Source organism: Chamaea fasciata, unplaced genomic scaffold (assembly GCF_029207755.1).
Source record: "Chamaea fasciata isolate MVZ Bird 193981 ecotype frontalis unplaced genomic scaffold, bChaFas1.0.hap1 SCAF_3, whole genome shotgun sequence".
Taxonomy (NCBI): domain Eukaryota; kingdom Metazoa; phylum Chordata; class Aves; order Passeriformes; family Sylviidae; genus Chamaea; species Chamaea fasciata.
In genome coordinates, this window is record NW_027094088.1 from 37,839,029 (window position 1) to 37,857,380 (window position 18,352).

The window sequence follows — 18,352 nt, forward strand, 5'->3', positions numbered from 1 at the left end:
AATAATTTGGAATTGCTTAATATGCCCTGATGAATGTGCTAATTATTTTGGAGAAGCAGATTTGCTGTCACCTTTCATTGTTGAAAGCAACACACTCACGACAGGCTCTAGTGCTAGAGAAATAAATACTGTAACTACTTAATGTATGAAAATGTAATTGGCCATGCACAATGAGTGATTTAATTTGTTCACTATGCAATGAATTTGAACAAGACTTTTCCATGATTTATAGCACAGACTGTTATGGCTTGCAATGTGTCATGCTCTAAAGGGTCTTAGGACCCAATTTTATGCAAAATAATATATTAAAGTTAGTCTTTATCGTGAAGTGCTACAAAACACATTTTCCTTGTGTCCTATCATGACCCTGGAGCCCTATAATCAGATATCATGGGATGAAATGAATAACAGAAAGCATAAAAGGAAAAATTTTAGGGAAACTCAGAGTCTAAGAAAAAAATAGCAAAAACTGATTTTATTTTAATATACTGCACAAACTAGCTTGAGAACTGGCATAAAAATATTCAATTTGTATTTATTAAAATCTTGGGACATGTTACTTCTGCATTATGTTTCTAAATAGGTTATTTCAGAGGGATGGGGACAGAGCGCAGTATTTTAGCTGTTGATAACACTTGAGTACATATCTTAGAAGGCATAATATATTCCAGGCAGTCGCTTTGTCTGTCAGCTGGACTTCTGATGCCACTAAGTCTGTTTTCTGAATGTTTTCAAAGGAAAGCAGAATCGACCAATAATCAGACAGTATTGATAGGTAAGTAACTGAAATTTGTTTTCCATCACTTGTTTGCTTGATTTTAGACAATTAAAGAAACCAAAACCTTTTAATTGCTAAAATAAAATTACTTGTTGGAAGTGGCATCTCAGCTGTCTTAATTTACACCTGCAGACTTACATATAATATTTGCAGCTCTAACACTGCTTAACACGTGCCCACTTAAAACCAAAGGTGTTTCTAGTGAAAAACGAGATACAAATTCTACTACACTAGGTGGTTGTTATAAAATCTGTTAAATACATCATTAAGGGGTTGCTAGCTTTTAGGTTTTAGACTGTATTTGCTTTCTGTATTTGCAGAATTTTTAGGAGCTTTAATGTTATTTTTCATGTTTAGACAGAAGTTAAGAATGTAGTATACCTCTGTACTGAAAACTAAATCAATTACTAATTAATTCAGAAACTCTGGTGAACCAAGTGCTAGAAGTTAATTTCAACTCCATTTTTAATATACTGGATACTGAGTATACTCTGAAATACAGCACTTCTGGCTCTGGCCAAGTATTTCAGATACCTCTAGCCTGGATGGCATTGCTTGTATACATTGTTTAGTGAGACTTGTCTATTTAGGACATGCGATAAACATACATGTAAAAAACTCTCCTGTTATTATGTAGTTTTTGTGAATTAAAAAGTCATAACAGTAATCAGAAAAAGAAGAAAGGTGGGGAAGTCTGAAACACTTACCCGTATACAAACATTAATGATTTGCAGTAAGTGTCCTATAGAAATATTGGACAAAGTTTTAGGCTGCTGCATTATTCTTCTGAAGATTTCAAAATGAGTTTTCAAGAGTTCCTTGCAGCTGTACTGCCAAGGAATTGAAACTCATATTCACTGTGAATGTTGTAAGACTTTTGGTATTTGAGGGCACCTTCAAATACAGCTCCTGTTCACCTCACAAGGAAAGCACAAGTCTGGTCAGTGTTCCCAATTTCCAAATATACTGAGGTGTCTCTGAGAACAAGCTCTGACCCCTACCACTTTCCCTGTTTTTCTCTTTGTAGTACAATAATTTGTGGCTCTGTCTTGAGCTGTAACTGAGGAATGTGGGGAGGAAATATGCAACAAATGAAATAATTATGGAGTGTTTTACTGTCTTTAGTCTTTATTCCCTCAAATTCAGACAATAATTTGAAACAAACATGCAAAAATTTAAAAAATTGAGAACTAGAGGTTTAACAAAAAATCCAAAAAACATTAATCAAAATCTGTGCCAAAGCAATGAATGTGGTAATTTAGCAACAATCTCCAATCCAGCTTACTGTACTGGAAAATAACACTGTGACAGCAGATTTCAATGCCTGCTCCTAGTTCTTGCTAGCTGTAATATGAATTACTTCATATTTCAGTGTGGCCATAAGCAAAGAGTTTTCTAACACTAAGATCCTTCCTCTGTAAATGTTAGTACAGCTCTTTACTCACAGTTTCACTATCTTTTGCATGTGGCACCAGATTAATCTAAGAAATTTTCAGTAATTTCCATTCCAAATAGTTCAAATTTTGAATTCTCTGACTACTAGTAATATGGAAGGGTTTACCTCACCCTCCTTAAACAGTTTCCAGGCCAGAATGACAATAGGGATACTGCAGCTTTGAAAACTGGTATTCTAATGCATTATCTGCAGCCTACTTTAGAATTACAAGTTACAGTTTAATCACTTTTCTTATTATCTAGCTTAAAGAAAAAAAACCACATGAAAATTATATGGAAGACAATTTTACAAAGCATTTTTATAAAACAAAGAAGTCAGATATTAAATCAGGTCCTTCACTACCTCTTCAAATGCCAAATTTGGATACAAAGTGAAAACATTGTTTTATGCAGGTCTTGTATAAATAATTAAATGTATTAGCTCTAGAAAAGGAAGAAGAAATAAGTGAGATTGGGAATATGTGTTTTCTTCACAACCATTTCATTGTTTTAAAGTGTGTAACTGTAGGCTACTATTCACAAAATACTTTCTGACAGAGATCCAGTAGACTCCTGAATTATTTTCCAAGTAAGCAGCTGAAAACCTTTAGCAGTAGATACAAAAAACTAGAAATATTTTCTTAAAATATAGCATGGAAACAACATAGATGTAAAATACTTTTTGCAGCAGTTTTCTAATCATCTTAATAGCAATAGCCATTTAACAATGTAATGTCAAGAGGCATTTCTCCCTTGTATACACTTCTTTGCTTCTTAAGTCTTTGTTTAATTATCTGTCACCACACTCCTTTCTAGCCATTGCTTCTACAAAATATAATAAAAAATTTATGTTTGTCCTTATTTCATGCCATAAATGTTTCAAAGATTCATGAATATTCATTTTGTTTGTTTCAAAAGTTATTTAAAGACAAAGGTGTTTTCAGGGTGTTTTTTCTGAACTTTGCTATTCTGCAGTTTGCTTTGTTTCATTTGAATGATTTTGTATTATTGTAGTTGATTGGTTCTCATATACACCTCTCTCACATCTACACTGAAACAGCAGACTTTTTTGTTCTTGTTCATGGCAACATTTCACCAAGTATGTGCAAAATATCTCACAGCACAGTAACTGACCCTGTAGCCTCTAATCCAGTTTCCTCTGCAAGATTTGCAGTAGTCAACTTTGCTAACGTGCCAGACTCACCACAGAAGTTATTTCATTTTGCAAGCAACTAATGGAAAGTCTGGATGGAGTAACCAAACAAGACAACACTTGTTTGCCAACTGCCTCCCTGAAAACATCACAGTCATCAGTTAGAAAAAGAATGGTACATCATCTTATTACTTACCAGGAGTCATTATTTTTAGCACATAAGATGATCTACTGAATTACTGTTTATATTTGTGAGACAAATCCTCTGCAGTGATGGAAGCAGAGAAATAATATTTGAACAGCTGCTGCCAAGAGGTTATAATCAGATTGTGTCTGACTTTGTTCTTCACACTGCACACACACCCCATGGCTACTGTTCAAATTCATCATCCTTGTGGGACAATACTTTCATACTTCAATTAGAAAACCTGAATTTATGAAGACTTTATTTATAAACTCCCAGTCTTGTACATATTTTCTAAAGAGTATGGTGCTCAGGAGCATCAGTAGCCTTCTGACTTCAAAGAAATTCATGTGACAAAGCACTCCAAGCCAAATGTTCACTGGTATAGCATTTGAAAACTACATTTATAAGCACTAAGCTTTTGAGAATGTGAATGATTAGCACTTTTGTAGTGTAAGACTTTTATTTTTGTCTTATACTCCCATATTCCAGCCTTTCCATTCACATAAGACATACTTTTTCAGGTTAATCGATTTAGAAACCAGAAGAAGGTGGTTACTCTGAATGAATTTTTTTCTAAAATTACTTATATTAATGCCACTTTCACCTGTAGACATTGTCATAAGTCTTGTTACCAACACCATCTGTCTGACTACCAGGCGGTTTTAGTTTCACAAAGGGAAACATCAAAACAGAAGGGTCACAGAGCATGTTATGTTTGCCTTCAGTGTATTGGCTTTGACACAGGGGTCCACCCCCCAGCTCAGTTTGTGCAGCCTCTTACAGAGCTTACACATGCTGTACAGCCTGGCCAGCCACATGCCTGGCTCAGCCAGTGGGCCCAGCACAAGCACCATGTGTGGGGGTGGATGCACACGGGCAGATCCAGCTCCCACACACCATTCAGCTTCTTCAGCTGAGCACGCTGAACCAGGCAATTTGTATCCATGTTGCCTGTAAGCTTCCATCCTAAAGAATGCTGCCTGAGCGGACACCTTGACAAAGACAGCTGTCCTTTAAATATACAGGGTGGGGCCACATTTAAGATGCACCCTTCATTTTGCTTATTTCCACAGCAGCCTCACTGCACTTACTTCTTCAGAAAACGGTTATTGCAGCCAAGCATCTGGCTGACAAAGCCATGACCCAGAATAAACTATTCTTTCCAAGATACGGACACAGGTGTTATCAACAGCTAAAACAGCACACTTGATGCCCAGTCCTCTGAAACAGATTTGTCCATCAATAAGATTGAACTATCACACAGTCTTACTTCCATTAAATTTCCAGTTCCTTTCCATTTGAATTTTAGGTATGAACTAATAGATTAGTCCTGCCACTTCCTGCACTATTCTCTAAGCTGTCTTTTTGAAATGCAGGGGAGGCTGATACCAGAGACAGATGAGGAGAAAAAGGAGTCTGACAGCATGACAGACACTTAGTACCAGCATGACTGATGGGAACATTGGGTTGAGCCACAGAGCTATTAAGACTGGAAGAGACCTTCTTATGTGGGTCATCTAGTCCACACTGCTCCCTTAAGCAGAACCAATTATATCAGGGTGCTTAGGGCTGTGTCCAGTCAAGATGTGAATCTCAAGGAAGAAGATTCCACAGCCTCCCCACACAGTGTGTTCCAATGCTATAGTACTCTCGTGATTTTTTTTTTTTTTGTTAAAATATTACTTTGTTTTTAAGAACTTGTTCCTGTTGCCTCCTGTCCTATCAAGTGCACCTGTGAAAAGAGCTTTGTTTTACTGGGAATCATCCAATTAGACAGTGCTAGACAGTAACAACACCACTTCTCAGTATTTTCTTCCTAACACCAAATACAGCCTGTTCTGTCCTTTTCATAGACTGTGGGCTCTACAGGACCCAGACTCATGCTGATACCTGACTGGATTCACCCATGTGTCTACAAGGCAGCCGTGGTACCACTCTTGCACATTACAGTATCTTGTCCCTGGATTGGAGACCCCTGTGCATGGTGCAACTATGAAGCACATCCATGGACTAACAGCCAGCTATGAGCTTCCTATGCATTGGCTCCTACAGAAGAGTGGCAGCGGTGACAATTAGTGCAAAAGCCACCACAATGATGACAGAAGAATAAGGGGTGAAAAAGCACAAAGTTGTTTTCTAGGCTATTAAAGTTCACAAAAACCCTTAATCTTTTTCTTTCAAGGAAAGATACTCCAAAGCAACTCAAGAGGCAGCCTTTAAACTTTCAGGCTCTTACTCTTCAAGGGACAATCTGGAAGAAATTTGAATGATCAGACTCCAACCTTGAAAATGCTCCTATAAGCTGAACATGACTATGAAAGATGCCAAATAACCATTATTCTGTCTGACTCTCGATGCATACACAATATTTCTTTGTGCATATTCTTGCACCTGCCACGTTTCATTACAAAAAAGAATTTTAAAGGAACCAATTAACTTGAAGTGTTAAGTATCATGTTTCCAAGTACGTTAATTCCCAATTCAATGCCTGGCATGGCTTGCTTTGTCCAACAGATTATTAAAATCTCACCTTTGAACTGAAAGGTCAGAAGGGCAGCATACATATATACATATATATAAAAACAGGACATGACAACTGCACAGTAGTCAATAGCCTGATTCAACCCTGGTATCCCAGTTACAGTATCCCAATACTAACATTCACTGCTTGTTTTTACAATAAAAATCCTTATGTGAAACAAGAAGCTAGTGTGGCTTCTACATTAACTTGGGAAGAGGCAGGAGTTCATAATATATTTGAGGCATAACATTGATGCAGTATGTTTTCAAGAAAACAATCTCAAATTCAAAATGTATTAAGGAAAATTTGTGAAGTTGAACTGAAAGTGCATTAATTAGTATACCTCAGCTGTTCAAAAAATAACATTATTATCATAGTTGTTCTAAAATTGAAAATGTACTACAAAAATTAATAAATTAATGTATAATCTCATCACTGAGAATTTTTTCAGGATTATTTATTTATTCCACCTGAAGAAAAATCTTAAAGGTCTTGTGTCATTTGCTCTGTCATAATTCTGTCAGTAAACTGATTTCTACCAAATAAGGACTTCTTTGTTTAAATCAGCTATCAAGGTTTTAGAAGCCTATTCAATTCTGTCTTAGGCCCATGAAGAGCTCATTTCAGTTTAAAACAGCAAAGTGAAAGATGTTTCTACTTTCTTTCAAATGTTCCTTCCTTTTTTTCTAACACCAATATACGAGATCTGTACTGAAGAACTCTTATCTCCAACTTGTTTCTGTCCAATGAACCCACACCATGACTTGTGCTTAGCAGGTATTATTGCGGTGCTGCAGTTACACCAGGTATTTGAACTGAGAATTCTCACCAAGAAATTCATGCAACGTGGTCTCCTTTCACATGTCTGACAGAGGATTAGACACTGGTTTTAAAATTTGAAGAATATGATTCAGAAAATACATTTCTGTTCAGAACTGAGTTGCCTTTGAGGTTAAAAAATTATTTTAAAATCCTACTAGTCTTGAAGAGCAGATCAGTTGGATAGCTCTATAAAACTTCCAGGACTATTAAAAGAGAAATCACTTTAAGAAACACAGTATACAGAGTACTCTTGATGATGCTCCCAGTAGTTTTAAACAATAATGGTTTTATTTTGTTGTGGATTTGTTTGGTTTTTTAATGGCAAGTTCACAAATGTATTTCCTTGGTTACAATTTTATAAAAGCTGTTTTTTTTATCAGAATCAATTGGTAAAGAGAAAGTAAATCTCCTTTCTTTCCAGTTAGAAGACTTTCCTATTTAATTTTTCTCTAAAGAAATTTTACTAACACAGAAGCCCTGGGATAAAAAATTTAATTTTATGGTTATAAAAGACAACAGGGGAATTGAAAAATCCCTTTGGAGTTCAGTCACAAAAAGGAAAGATTCAATTACTTTGAAAATCTTTAGAACCACAAGACAGAAATATTACAAGTGATGAGCCAGACTGGGGGTCATCATCAACTGTAATCCCAAATGGCATGTATTCCACAGCTTGTGTTAGTATTAATTTAAAAACATAATGAACAGAAAGTCACTAAAAACATAAGGAGATAACTGCACTTACGGAAAGTAAGCTCTCTCATAATTATTCATTAATTGAATAAAAGTCAATGTTAACCACAGTAATATTTTCATTGTCTGTCTAGTGTTCAGTGCCAAAACTGAACTTGCTGGAAAATTACAGTTTCTGAATAAGTCTACTTATGTAAGATCCCTAACGGCAAATACTATTATAGGGCAAATATGGAAATAACAGTGCTTAAAGTACATTTTAAATTCATACAGGTTTATAAATATACAGCAAAATACTCTGATGATATTTAAAGTTGACTATATTTTGACAGAGAAAATCTAACTCACACTATTTTACTCACTATTGTTCTATTAATTTTCATCATATACACTATACAAATATGAGATACCTGAAGATGTTTATGTGCACACTCCTTCAAAATGTGTCTCTGGTATCAGCATTAAAACAAAACCAAATTATTAACAAGCAGCCACTTCTTTTGAATATTTATTTGAATTATTGCTAGCACATACACTAATGAAAGTGTGACAAAATGAATTAGAAACATTTTGAAACCAATCTTGTACAATTGACTGATTCCATTGAAGTGATTTGTAGTTGGACACAAAAGTTACGTTGAAATCTAAATCAATTTATCTTTTAGGGAGATTTCATCTCCTCAAAAGATAAAGATGATCATCTAAAATTTCCTTGAATAAGACTCCTACAGAAATTATTAATAGTGAGGTACTTGTTTAGCATTCCTTGTTAAAGCACCACCTTCTGTAACTGAATTCTTTGTTTATTGAAATACATTCAGCATATATTAAAAAAAAATCTCTTTCTTTATGTTTTAGGTTGGATTACTTTTTCCACTTAGAGTCTTCACTATCTTAAATGACCTATTATTTCTTTTCATGATCCTGCTTGTTACATCCAAACAGTAATTCTCTGTTACTTTTCCAGCTGCTTAAGTATGTCTTAAGTATAACTTAGCCCCCAACACCTGAGCCTGTAATTATGTCTGTCATAATACTGCAAAATGGCCACAGATTTAGTAGTTAACATGCAATATATATTAATACACTAAGATAAAAGACTTTTAACTATGTGTGCAATGATGACTGATTCAATGTTATATCATGACTCAAAATTGAAAACTTATCAAATAAGAACAATCTTGGTATTTCATTTCTGTATCTATTGTTCAATGTTTGTAATCACTGTATCTGGTACTTTACTGACCAATGAACCATCAATAAAATTGAACTCTCCTTATGTATGGAGCAAAATTCTATTTCAAATACATAAAGAGAAAGAAACAATAATCAAAGAACATCACAGTGCTGTCAATTAATGTGCTGTATTCTAGGAATCATTTAAAGGATTACCCTAGGCTATTTAATTAGTCCATTAATAACTAGTGATTTATCTGTTATAAATTGATTTCTCCTCTCCACACTTAACTGATCTTGCCATTGATCTGTCATTCTGCCCTCAAATGATTTCAAATTAAGTTTTCACTATTTAGGAGTCCTAGTAAAGAATTTCAAGACTCTTAACCTAACAAAAGTATCCTAGGATTCACTACACCTAAGTTTCTGAATGAAGGAATACTAGTAACTAGGAAAATACTATACAAAGCAAATATGAGATTTGTGTCATAGCACATGAGCTCTCTTCTTCTGGTGACCATTTTGAACTGCATAATAAAACAGCAGGTTGTGTTAACTATGGATAGTCTTAAGATTCTCTGTCCTGCTTTACCTGCATTGCTGTACTTGCTCGACTTACAAGAACACAGGACTAAGAACATTTCGGGTGGTAAATACTGCCTTATGTTCTGCAGTAGTCAGTGAGCAGACAAAACAACACACCTCCATTGAATGCCATGACTTTTTTTTTTAAGTCTAATATGAACCATCAGGAAAACTGAGCAGGATTTCAGTTCTGTAATGTGCTGGACTAAACGCTGAGCTGCTGGGCACTCTCAAAAGCCAGGTGTTCAAAGGGAACTGATGACATTGCTCATTTTATATGGCTTAGTCTCACTGGGGTTTAATAAATAGATTAATTTTCAGATTAAATATATCTTCTGCTAAAGGGGTAAGAAATCTCAAGTTTTGCAAGTTGAGTTTAATTAAAACTGGAAAAACAAGCAAAAATGATTGAAGAAACACACCATTGTTTTCACAAACTAATCAAATAAATGTTCCCAACGATAATTCCTATCAGACACTTATAAGAAATCACTTCTACCTTTATTCAAGAGGCTAAGTAGGATTATTTTAACAGATTTTAATATTTTACTAAGGTTCATCTGTCTCTATTATTTCCCCTACTTAATTCACAAAACAGTTGTTACCTTGCTCTTCACAATTATATAAGTAATCTAAACCTACCTATTTCACCTTCACTTTTAGGTATTAAACCAGTCATTCACCCTCTTTTCAATATTACACTGATGCCTTAAGTTTTAGTTTTCATGTTTGCAGATTCTGTGCTGGCTAGGGATGTAGTTCTGAGCCTCATAATAAGTGGCAGTAAGCTCTCTTCACAGAGTAGGTAGATGAAACAAATCCTTCTTCTGCGGAGAACCAAGGACACCTTTCAGGCCCGAAAGCATAAACAACAGTGGACTGAAGGGAGGAACAAGAAGGATGGGACCTCACCACCTGAAGCTGTAATTGGACAATTGAACCCCAATATGCAAACAGACCAAAACTTATAAAAGGTGTAAGATCTCGTGACATGGGGACCATTTTTGTGACTATTCTTGGTCTACCCGGGGTGCAGCCTTGGTCAGGCTCCTGTCCTGCCCAGGGTGGATCCTGGAGGCCTTTCAATAAATACCTACTTTATTCTCTAGCTCTGTCCAGTCTCTGTTTCAGGTCAGCCTTCCAAGGCAACAACACACTCCTGCTTTGCAGAAAAACAGTTAAGGATATCTATGCCCAAACTGCAGAAAAGGGATTTTAACTTGCTGGATTTCCTGCTGATCACAAATCAAGCTAATGAAAAAACCTGAATGTCACAATAATTAGACATGAACTTTGATTGATACATGTAGCATTGCTTAATTTTCCAAGGCTTTTATATGGAATTCAGAAGAACAAACTATGGGATGCTTCATCCCTCTTCTTAATTGTTTATACCCAACATTCATTTTCATGGGAGTCAACTCATATCGATAAACACCAATAGTTTGTGATATTTGATGTTTCTACACTTCTCCTACTAACCTCTCCCAAATTTCATTCCCTCTGACATCATTCTCAACTGTCCTGGTGCCACTTCTTACACAGAACAGGTCCTCCAGTCAATGCTTTCTTTATCTAGAGATGCCTTCAACACGTAATTAGGTAAATACAAGTAAAAATTGCTACCAATGCCTAGTACATAAAAGTGCAGCTTCAAACTTTGGCTCAGAAAAACACTAAACCACAGAGAAAGACTGAGGAATAATTTATCCTGAATATCTGTCTTGTTCATAAGTCCTTCCAAAATGATGTGCAGCTGCAGTCTGTCCTGAAATAAGTAAACTTTCTCGGAAAGGGGCATAGGAGCAGAACTGATAACCATAGTGGATTAAGACCCAAACATGGGGACTAGAATGAGACATTGGGAAGAATGCCCTCAAAGTCTTCACCAGCTTCTGAAGGCTCTATCAAACTTAACTAGATAAAGTACACTGGAAAATGCGGCTGGTGTTACACTCATCAAATATTTTCTCTTCTCACACCACAACTCCAGACTATGGATACAAAACCCTTTCTGAAATTCTACAAATTAGAGGACATGACTCTAAATAGCTCAGATGGGATTTAAAGTAGCTGTTAGCATTTTAGTAAATAAGCTTGATTAATTTATCAAAGAAAATTACTACTGTAACATAGAAGAATAGAGCAGCTTTCCATCAGTACCATCATTTTCTGCATTTTTATCATATGAGTTATTTCCACTTGTAAATAAAAAGGCAAAATGAGCAACAGACAGTATGTTTGCAGTATATTGCAACATGCTGGAATCATTAAAAAAGAAAAAAACCCAGATGGAAATGGCTTTAAAAGCATTAATATCACGTTTAAAAGGACACCTACAACAATGCTCAAATATTAGTTTGCCAAAAACGGGTGGCAGAATGAAACTTTTTTATCTTCTTAGTGCACATTTTAGCCATGCTTAACAATCTGCCCTGAACTGCAAGGAATTAAACAATCTACAAAGATCAGCGGAAGAATGTTCTGTCTCCTAAGTCAAGAAATAATGCTTCAAGAAATAACGCTTCAGTGGAAAGATTTCCCAAAGCTCTTCCAAAAGCTTTATCAATTCACACAAGTAGCCTGTAAAAGTTGTCTTCTACTGCCCATACTGAAGCTCATGACCTGAATTTCCAGGTCACCTTTATCAGACAGCAACAGTGAAACCAATTTCATTGACAGTGTTGTTGAAGATCTACAGACCAAAACAATTAGTCAATTATGAATAAAACTTCTATTGAAAGTCCTCAATAAAAACATTTTGAACATTTGCTTTCAATTTTAACAAGTTCTGATTCATTTTCAGTTCCTTTTTTGCCCTATGCGATTGAACTACTTCCAAGTAGAACAATGTGATCACGTAGGAATTTATGTTAAAATCAGGAGTTAAAATCGTCTATCAACGCACAGTGACTCCACTCCAAAAAGTTACATTGGTATTTACAATAACCTAATAAATTAGTATTTTGCAAATATAGTTCTAACTGCTCAGGATCCTTCGGAGGTCTTAAAATCTCTTTTTTACCTCCACAGTATTTATACTCTTAAATCTATGCTACATTACTTTTTATATATTATAGTGAGACTGTCAGAAATCATATCCCAGCATTAAATTAATTGGTATGTATTCTTATATAAGTTCTTCTTCATACATTAGAAAAAACAGGAACTGTGCTATAAATTGAAGTACTTGATATGTGAAACAATCTGCATGCCTCAGTTCAATGCCTATTAGATGAAGCATCTACACTTTATAAGCAGCTACACATGCGGGTTAAATTATAGCACTAAAGTACACTTAGTGCTGTAGGTTTCTAAAGAGAGCTGTACAGGTACCAGTCAGGTGTACAAAGGAGGTGACATGAGCACTGGCTGAGATAAGAACTGCTGGAGCAAAGAAGTGAATCTCCCCAGAAGTAGCAAGAGAACCAGAGAATCACAAGACAAATGATTAGAGAAAGAGGATCCACAGAGAACAGCATTACAGGGTCATCAAATATGGTAGAAACTTGTAAGAAGAGAAAGAAAACGTATGTAAGAGGAAGACCTGGCAATTGAAAATATGGCAATGAGGAAGGGGGAAAGAGATATTAGAAAATATTCAAGAATTAGAGGACTTGGGGAGAAAGGAGCAAGTAAGCAAGCAAGCATCCATGCAAACCAAAAGAAAGCAAAAATAAAGAACAAGAAAAGTACAAAGAACTTAAGAAAGATCAGAAGGCATGCACTGGCACAAAAAGTAAAGAAAGTAACATTCTATCTGCTGGCATCTAAGGTCATTAAGAGCTTCAGTTGCATAGCTTTAAACATATCTCTGCTTAGTGTGAATACAGGTGGATGGCAATCCCAGAAGTTCTTGTCTGCTGCACCAGAAATGTTTCTGTCCTACAGCACAATCAATAAAAATCAATTGCCTGATAATTGCTTTGCATCAAATGAAATTAAGGAGGGCTACACAGCTCAGAGGGTTGGAAATGAGATGTGGAGCCTTTCACCTCTGGGTCACGGCTACAAACACACTGCAAGTCAATAATGACTAAGAGTTGTTACTTTTGTGTTAGTAAAACACCTGATTTTAAGCTCTACTAAACCACACCTTTGCTGCTTTATAACCTCAGAACCTTGTTTTGCCAATCCCTGAACAAAGCTGGATGAAGCTCCCAATACCTCTCATATGACCTTTTGTGCTGCCTGTGATTATAATGGACATAATTCCTTATCTTTTCAAATGGATTACAACCCAAACCCAAACAGTCTAGTTACTTTCAAAATCATTCTGAAAAATTGAAGACAATCACAAGTTAGATTTAAAGTATTTATCAAGACTCCAAAATCATGTAAAGTATTTCCTCTTTTAGCCAGGATCATAAATATCCAAAAAAACCTTTTTTTGAGGATTATGATTCTCACAAAACCCCCAAACCTAAAACAGAAACCAAACCAACCCCCTCCCCCCAAAAAAAAAACCCAACAAACCAAAAAAAACCACCAACACAGCAAGACAATCCAAAACATCACTAAGTTTTGCAGCCCTTTTGAGGTGTTAAAGCAAAAGGAAAATAATACAACTTTCTGAAAACACCAGCTGATGTCACATGAAAGATAGCTGGCTTTATTGTGAACGTAAAGTCTGGACAGTACCTGTGATACTGATGACAGCTAAACCTGCAAACACAGGCATCCTTGAAGCCACTTATTTGGTAGTGGCATTCCGACTTTTACTAAAATGCATCCTGTTATCCAAAATCTATGTTTTTTCAATTATATACAGGAAATTATTATTATTACTATTATTATTTACTTCTGCATTTTAGACTCCAGTTTCAACTTAATTTCTACTTTAAGCTTCAGCAGTCAAATACTTTTAGTCGGTTCTTATCAGGTCTGTGATATTCATGACTATCTCTAGCAAAATTAGCAGATTGATGTGGACAGCCACATACAGATGAATTTACTGCAGTAATTAGAAGACTACGACTGAATTTGCATGTTCAGGAGTTCCACAGAGAACATGAATTCTTTTTCCCTGTGATCTTATTTTTATAACTTACTGTTCAAAGAATTGGACAGAAATTAAATACCTTTACAAGGGTCATGGTAATTGGAGCGGGGGGGGGGGAGGAGGTTTCATTTGCCAAAGGTAAAAACTAAGAAAAAAAAAATCTTTGTTTATATTTCCCTTTTTCTTCCTATATCCTGGCAGTAAAGAATGCACACCACCTCCTCTGTGGGTGAGTCAGGCACTTTGTTAAACAATAAACCAAAGAAACACACCAGTATTTATAATATCCTTCAGTTAGCATTTACACAAGTATACCAAGTATCTGTTTACTAGAAAGCAAAACAGCATTCTTAGTACTTTCAGTGAGCAGACAAGTTATAAATAAAGGATCTCATTATACAAAACAGTCTATCTATAGCTTTGTGCTACAAACACTCTGGTTTATATACCATATCTATTTATGGAACTGCTACCCTCCCAACACTGCAGCAGAAGATTGTCTTCTGGTTAGGACATGAGGAACTGAGCTAATTAAAAGAAAAAAGGAAAAAATTATCAACTTTTTCTCAACACAACCATCAGAGTCTCAGTGCAGTTTATGTAGCATACTTATAAACCCTTTAAAACAGAGTGCAGACCATCACGGTGGTAAGAAGCAGCAATATCACAAGCAGATACCCTCCATCACAAATCACATCATAAGGAGCATCACCTTTTCTTCAAGAAGGTACAACCCTCACAGCTCAGTTTAAAAAGGACTGTGCAAGACTTGCTAGCAGCACACTGATACTTATTTTACTTCGGTAAGAGAAAACACAAGAGCACTCCTTTTATACAATTGTGTGGTTATCAGAGCACTCACCTGACTGCTGATTTCTAGGCTACGGTCATCCTGAAGCCACAACTTCTTTCTAGGAAACAGCTCTAAGCAGTAAAGAGAGTTCTTCCACTCTCACCACAGTGACAGAGTCTCTGTATGCACAGAGGGATCAGAGCCCAAAATTTATATCGGCCTTGCACTTAAAAGAAGCTGTATCTAACACCTCGTGAATATGGTACAGCTACAAAACATCCCAGCTTCAGCTGTAGGATGGGCAGCTTCCCCATCCTAGCTTGGGATGCATTTATGCAAACAGAGACCTGTCCTTGCAAACAGTATCTGTGGCTCTCAGTTTGCCTCTCTCACCACCCACACAGCCTGTATGAAAAGTTCCTGTCACACATGTGTTTTGAATTTAAACTGATGCTAAGTGGAGCAGCTGTGTGCATGCTCTGACCAAGAAGCTTAATTATTCAAGGAACTTAGGAAGAGGGAAGATATCTTCAAAAATATATCTAACTTATGATCCACCTACTCCATGTAGAATTTCCTACGGATAGTAAGGGGCTGTACACATTAGAAAATACAAGTACTGGTAAGTATTTTCCATTCTTAAGACTATCATTGCCACAAAAACCAATGCTATTATTCTATAATGCATCATCATCATAGATAATCTTCAAATTAATGCAGGAAATAAATACTGCTTTATGAATCTTGATCTGAAAACTTGAATACAATATGTTGCAACTTATACTGCTATGAAAAATACTGGTCTAATTTCTTACTATACTTGAAAGCCTAATTGTTTATACTTGGTTTGCTACACAGTTTTTCCTCTAGCAGATTAACTACTGAAATAATTTTTCAGCAATCTTTGAAACAATTTGTCATGATTTTTAAACATACTTTTTATTGGCATAAACTAGTTTGATTTCGGCTTGATTTATAATGAAGGTTTCACTGTGTTTTATTTTTCTAGTGCAGCCCTTAAAAAGCTGTTTCCATTCACAGGTACATTGAAAAGAACAAAAAACTTATACATAAAAAGTAATGCGCCACCATAATTTGAAAATATTCACCTCATTCACATTCACCTGCCTCCACTAAAAGATTTATAACACGTCTAAACTAGAAATTGATGAATTCATCAGCATCTGGGACATTTTGATCGTAATCAATAAAATAATTTTACCCCTTAAATGGGTTTTCAATTAAAGCACTTTTTTTTCAAAGTAATTTTATTTTTGTCATAAAAATAGTTTCCCTGCAGACTAAAAGCATTAACTCATTTCACGCTAGGTGCTGTGTTGTAAAGGACAATAACTTGCACAGCCAAACAGTGATAATGCTATACTTAATGACAGAAATATAAAATTTGTTGTGCTGTTTCACAGGCTAATTATTACAAAGTAAAATATTTCTCAGATAAATAAGTACAAGTGTAAAGATCAAGCACTGTTACACAAGTTTAAAAGTTCATTATCCAACAAAGAAGAATCTAAAGACAGCAAGAGAATATCAGTGTTAGGAATTCAGGCTGGCTTGGCTCCCACAAACTCACTTTTTAACTTCCTCTTAGCTCTCAAGAGAGCCCAGTAGCTTCCACAGAAAGTTAGCTGTAGAAGATTTTTTGGATGGAGGAGTCTACCAGGAGCAGCAAAAATGGAGCAGACCCTTACCAGTCTCTCATCAGATGACATTAAATTACACTGTCACAACTTCCTTTAAGTCTTATTTCACTGGAAGCTGGTGCTTACTAGGCTAGGGACTTGCTCTAGGGAGTTAAAGAAAGGAATGTTTTAAAGGAAAACTTATTTTTAATGCTATACAGCAAGACCTTTTAGATACGAGAAATAGAAACAAAATTTAATAGTGTGGAATAAGACAGATGAGCAAATATATATGAAATCATGCTAAACCAGAGGGGTTTGTGGTCCATTGAACAAATACTCCTGTAGAAAGTGAATTAAATCAAGTGGTGTGATCTGATTATCTTCAAGGATTATTTGTCATGGGCACACTACTGGTTCAGGTAGGAACAGACTGTTACCCTTCAACTAAGTGGCAGTTATTGATTTTTGCTGGCACAGCCTCATTGTTACATGGCTTCACTGTTATGGAAAGGCTGCTGGCTCAATGTCTGTCAGTCTGGGAAATACAAGTAGACCTTCCTTAGGAAAGATAAAGGGAGGTAATTACAGGGTCTTTCATCTTTTACAGAGCTCTACTGCTCAGAAGCCAGCGAGTGCATTTTCTTTGTCTATAGCAATTAACTAAATCTTGAACTTCACATAATTTTTATAGATGGATAATATGTATACATAGAAATAGGGAGAAAACTTCTAGCACTACTGTTAGCAATGGAAATACAATTTCACCCAGACCTATAATCCTGTACCAGGACAGAGCTCTCAGAGCAAGGAGAGGGCACTTACAGGAGATTATGGGGAACTCTTTGAAACCCTTTGAGTTTTGGTGTCACTTCTGAGAACTTTCTTAATTGAATGAAAAAAACAATTGAAGAGAATTTGAAAAGAAACAAAAAGGGGTTCTGCAGCTTTAAGAAGAGACAAAAGCCTTGCACTTGTTCAGGGAACTGCTTTACATAAATCTTCAGGACGTCTCTGAGAGGCAGTATCCTGGACAGAAATCAGATAGCTATTTCTCAGGCTCAAGTATCCAGTTTGTTTCGAGGAAAATCTCAAGACAAATACACCAAGAGCTATAAATCAGAGAACTATACCAGATGCAAGCAAAAATGAGGCTACAGAAGCTGAGAAACGAGTATATTATCCCATTGCTCTTTCCACTGCTATTGTAAAAAAATGTTTGCTAGTTTCACAATTTTCCACGTAATTTGAAAACTGAAAGTTACAATTGGTAGGAAGTCTTGGAAATTTCACTCTCAGCTTTCGGGTGGGAGGAAACAGTAGCTTAGAATCCATCAGCTTCTGTTTCTATTTGGAAGCTGGTCCTCAAAAAGCTTTTTTTACACAGGAAATTCCTCTTCCCATGGTAAACAGCCAAATAGGTATGAGTGCAGTCATAAATTATCGTTGCAGAACAGCAAGCAGACAAATGTTGACCAATTAAAGTAGAGTGAAATCTTATTTTATGTCCCCGTTAGTGGAGCAGGTTAATTCCCGGGATTCACCATTCTGAATACCCTTCATCATTA

The 18,352-nt window shown here is 35.9% G+C and overlaps 1 protein-coding gene across 4 annotated transcripts in view; it reads right to left on the reverse strand.

Annotated features, from left to right (window-relative positions):
• PRKN (parkin RBR E3 ubiquitin protein ligase) overlaps window positions 1-15,549 on the reverse strand; it is a 655,384-nt gene extending 639,835 nt beyond the window's left edge. For 3 of the 4 annotated variants that reach the window (XM_066178648.1, XM_066178644.1, XM_066178649.1), the window contains exon 1: window positions 15,214-15,543. The gene's annotated coding sequence lies outside the window, so the exon portion shown is untranslated. Of the gene's footprint in view, window positions 1-15,213 lie in introns of all 4 variants that reach the window. The other variant, XM_066178645.1, reaches the window with a different exon arrangement.
• Window positions 15,550-18,352: the final 2,803 nt, after the last annotated feature.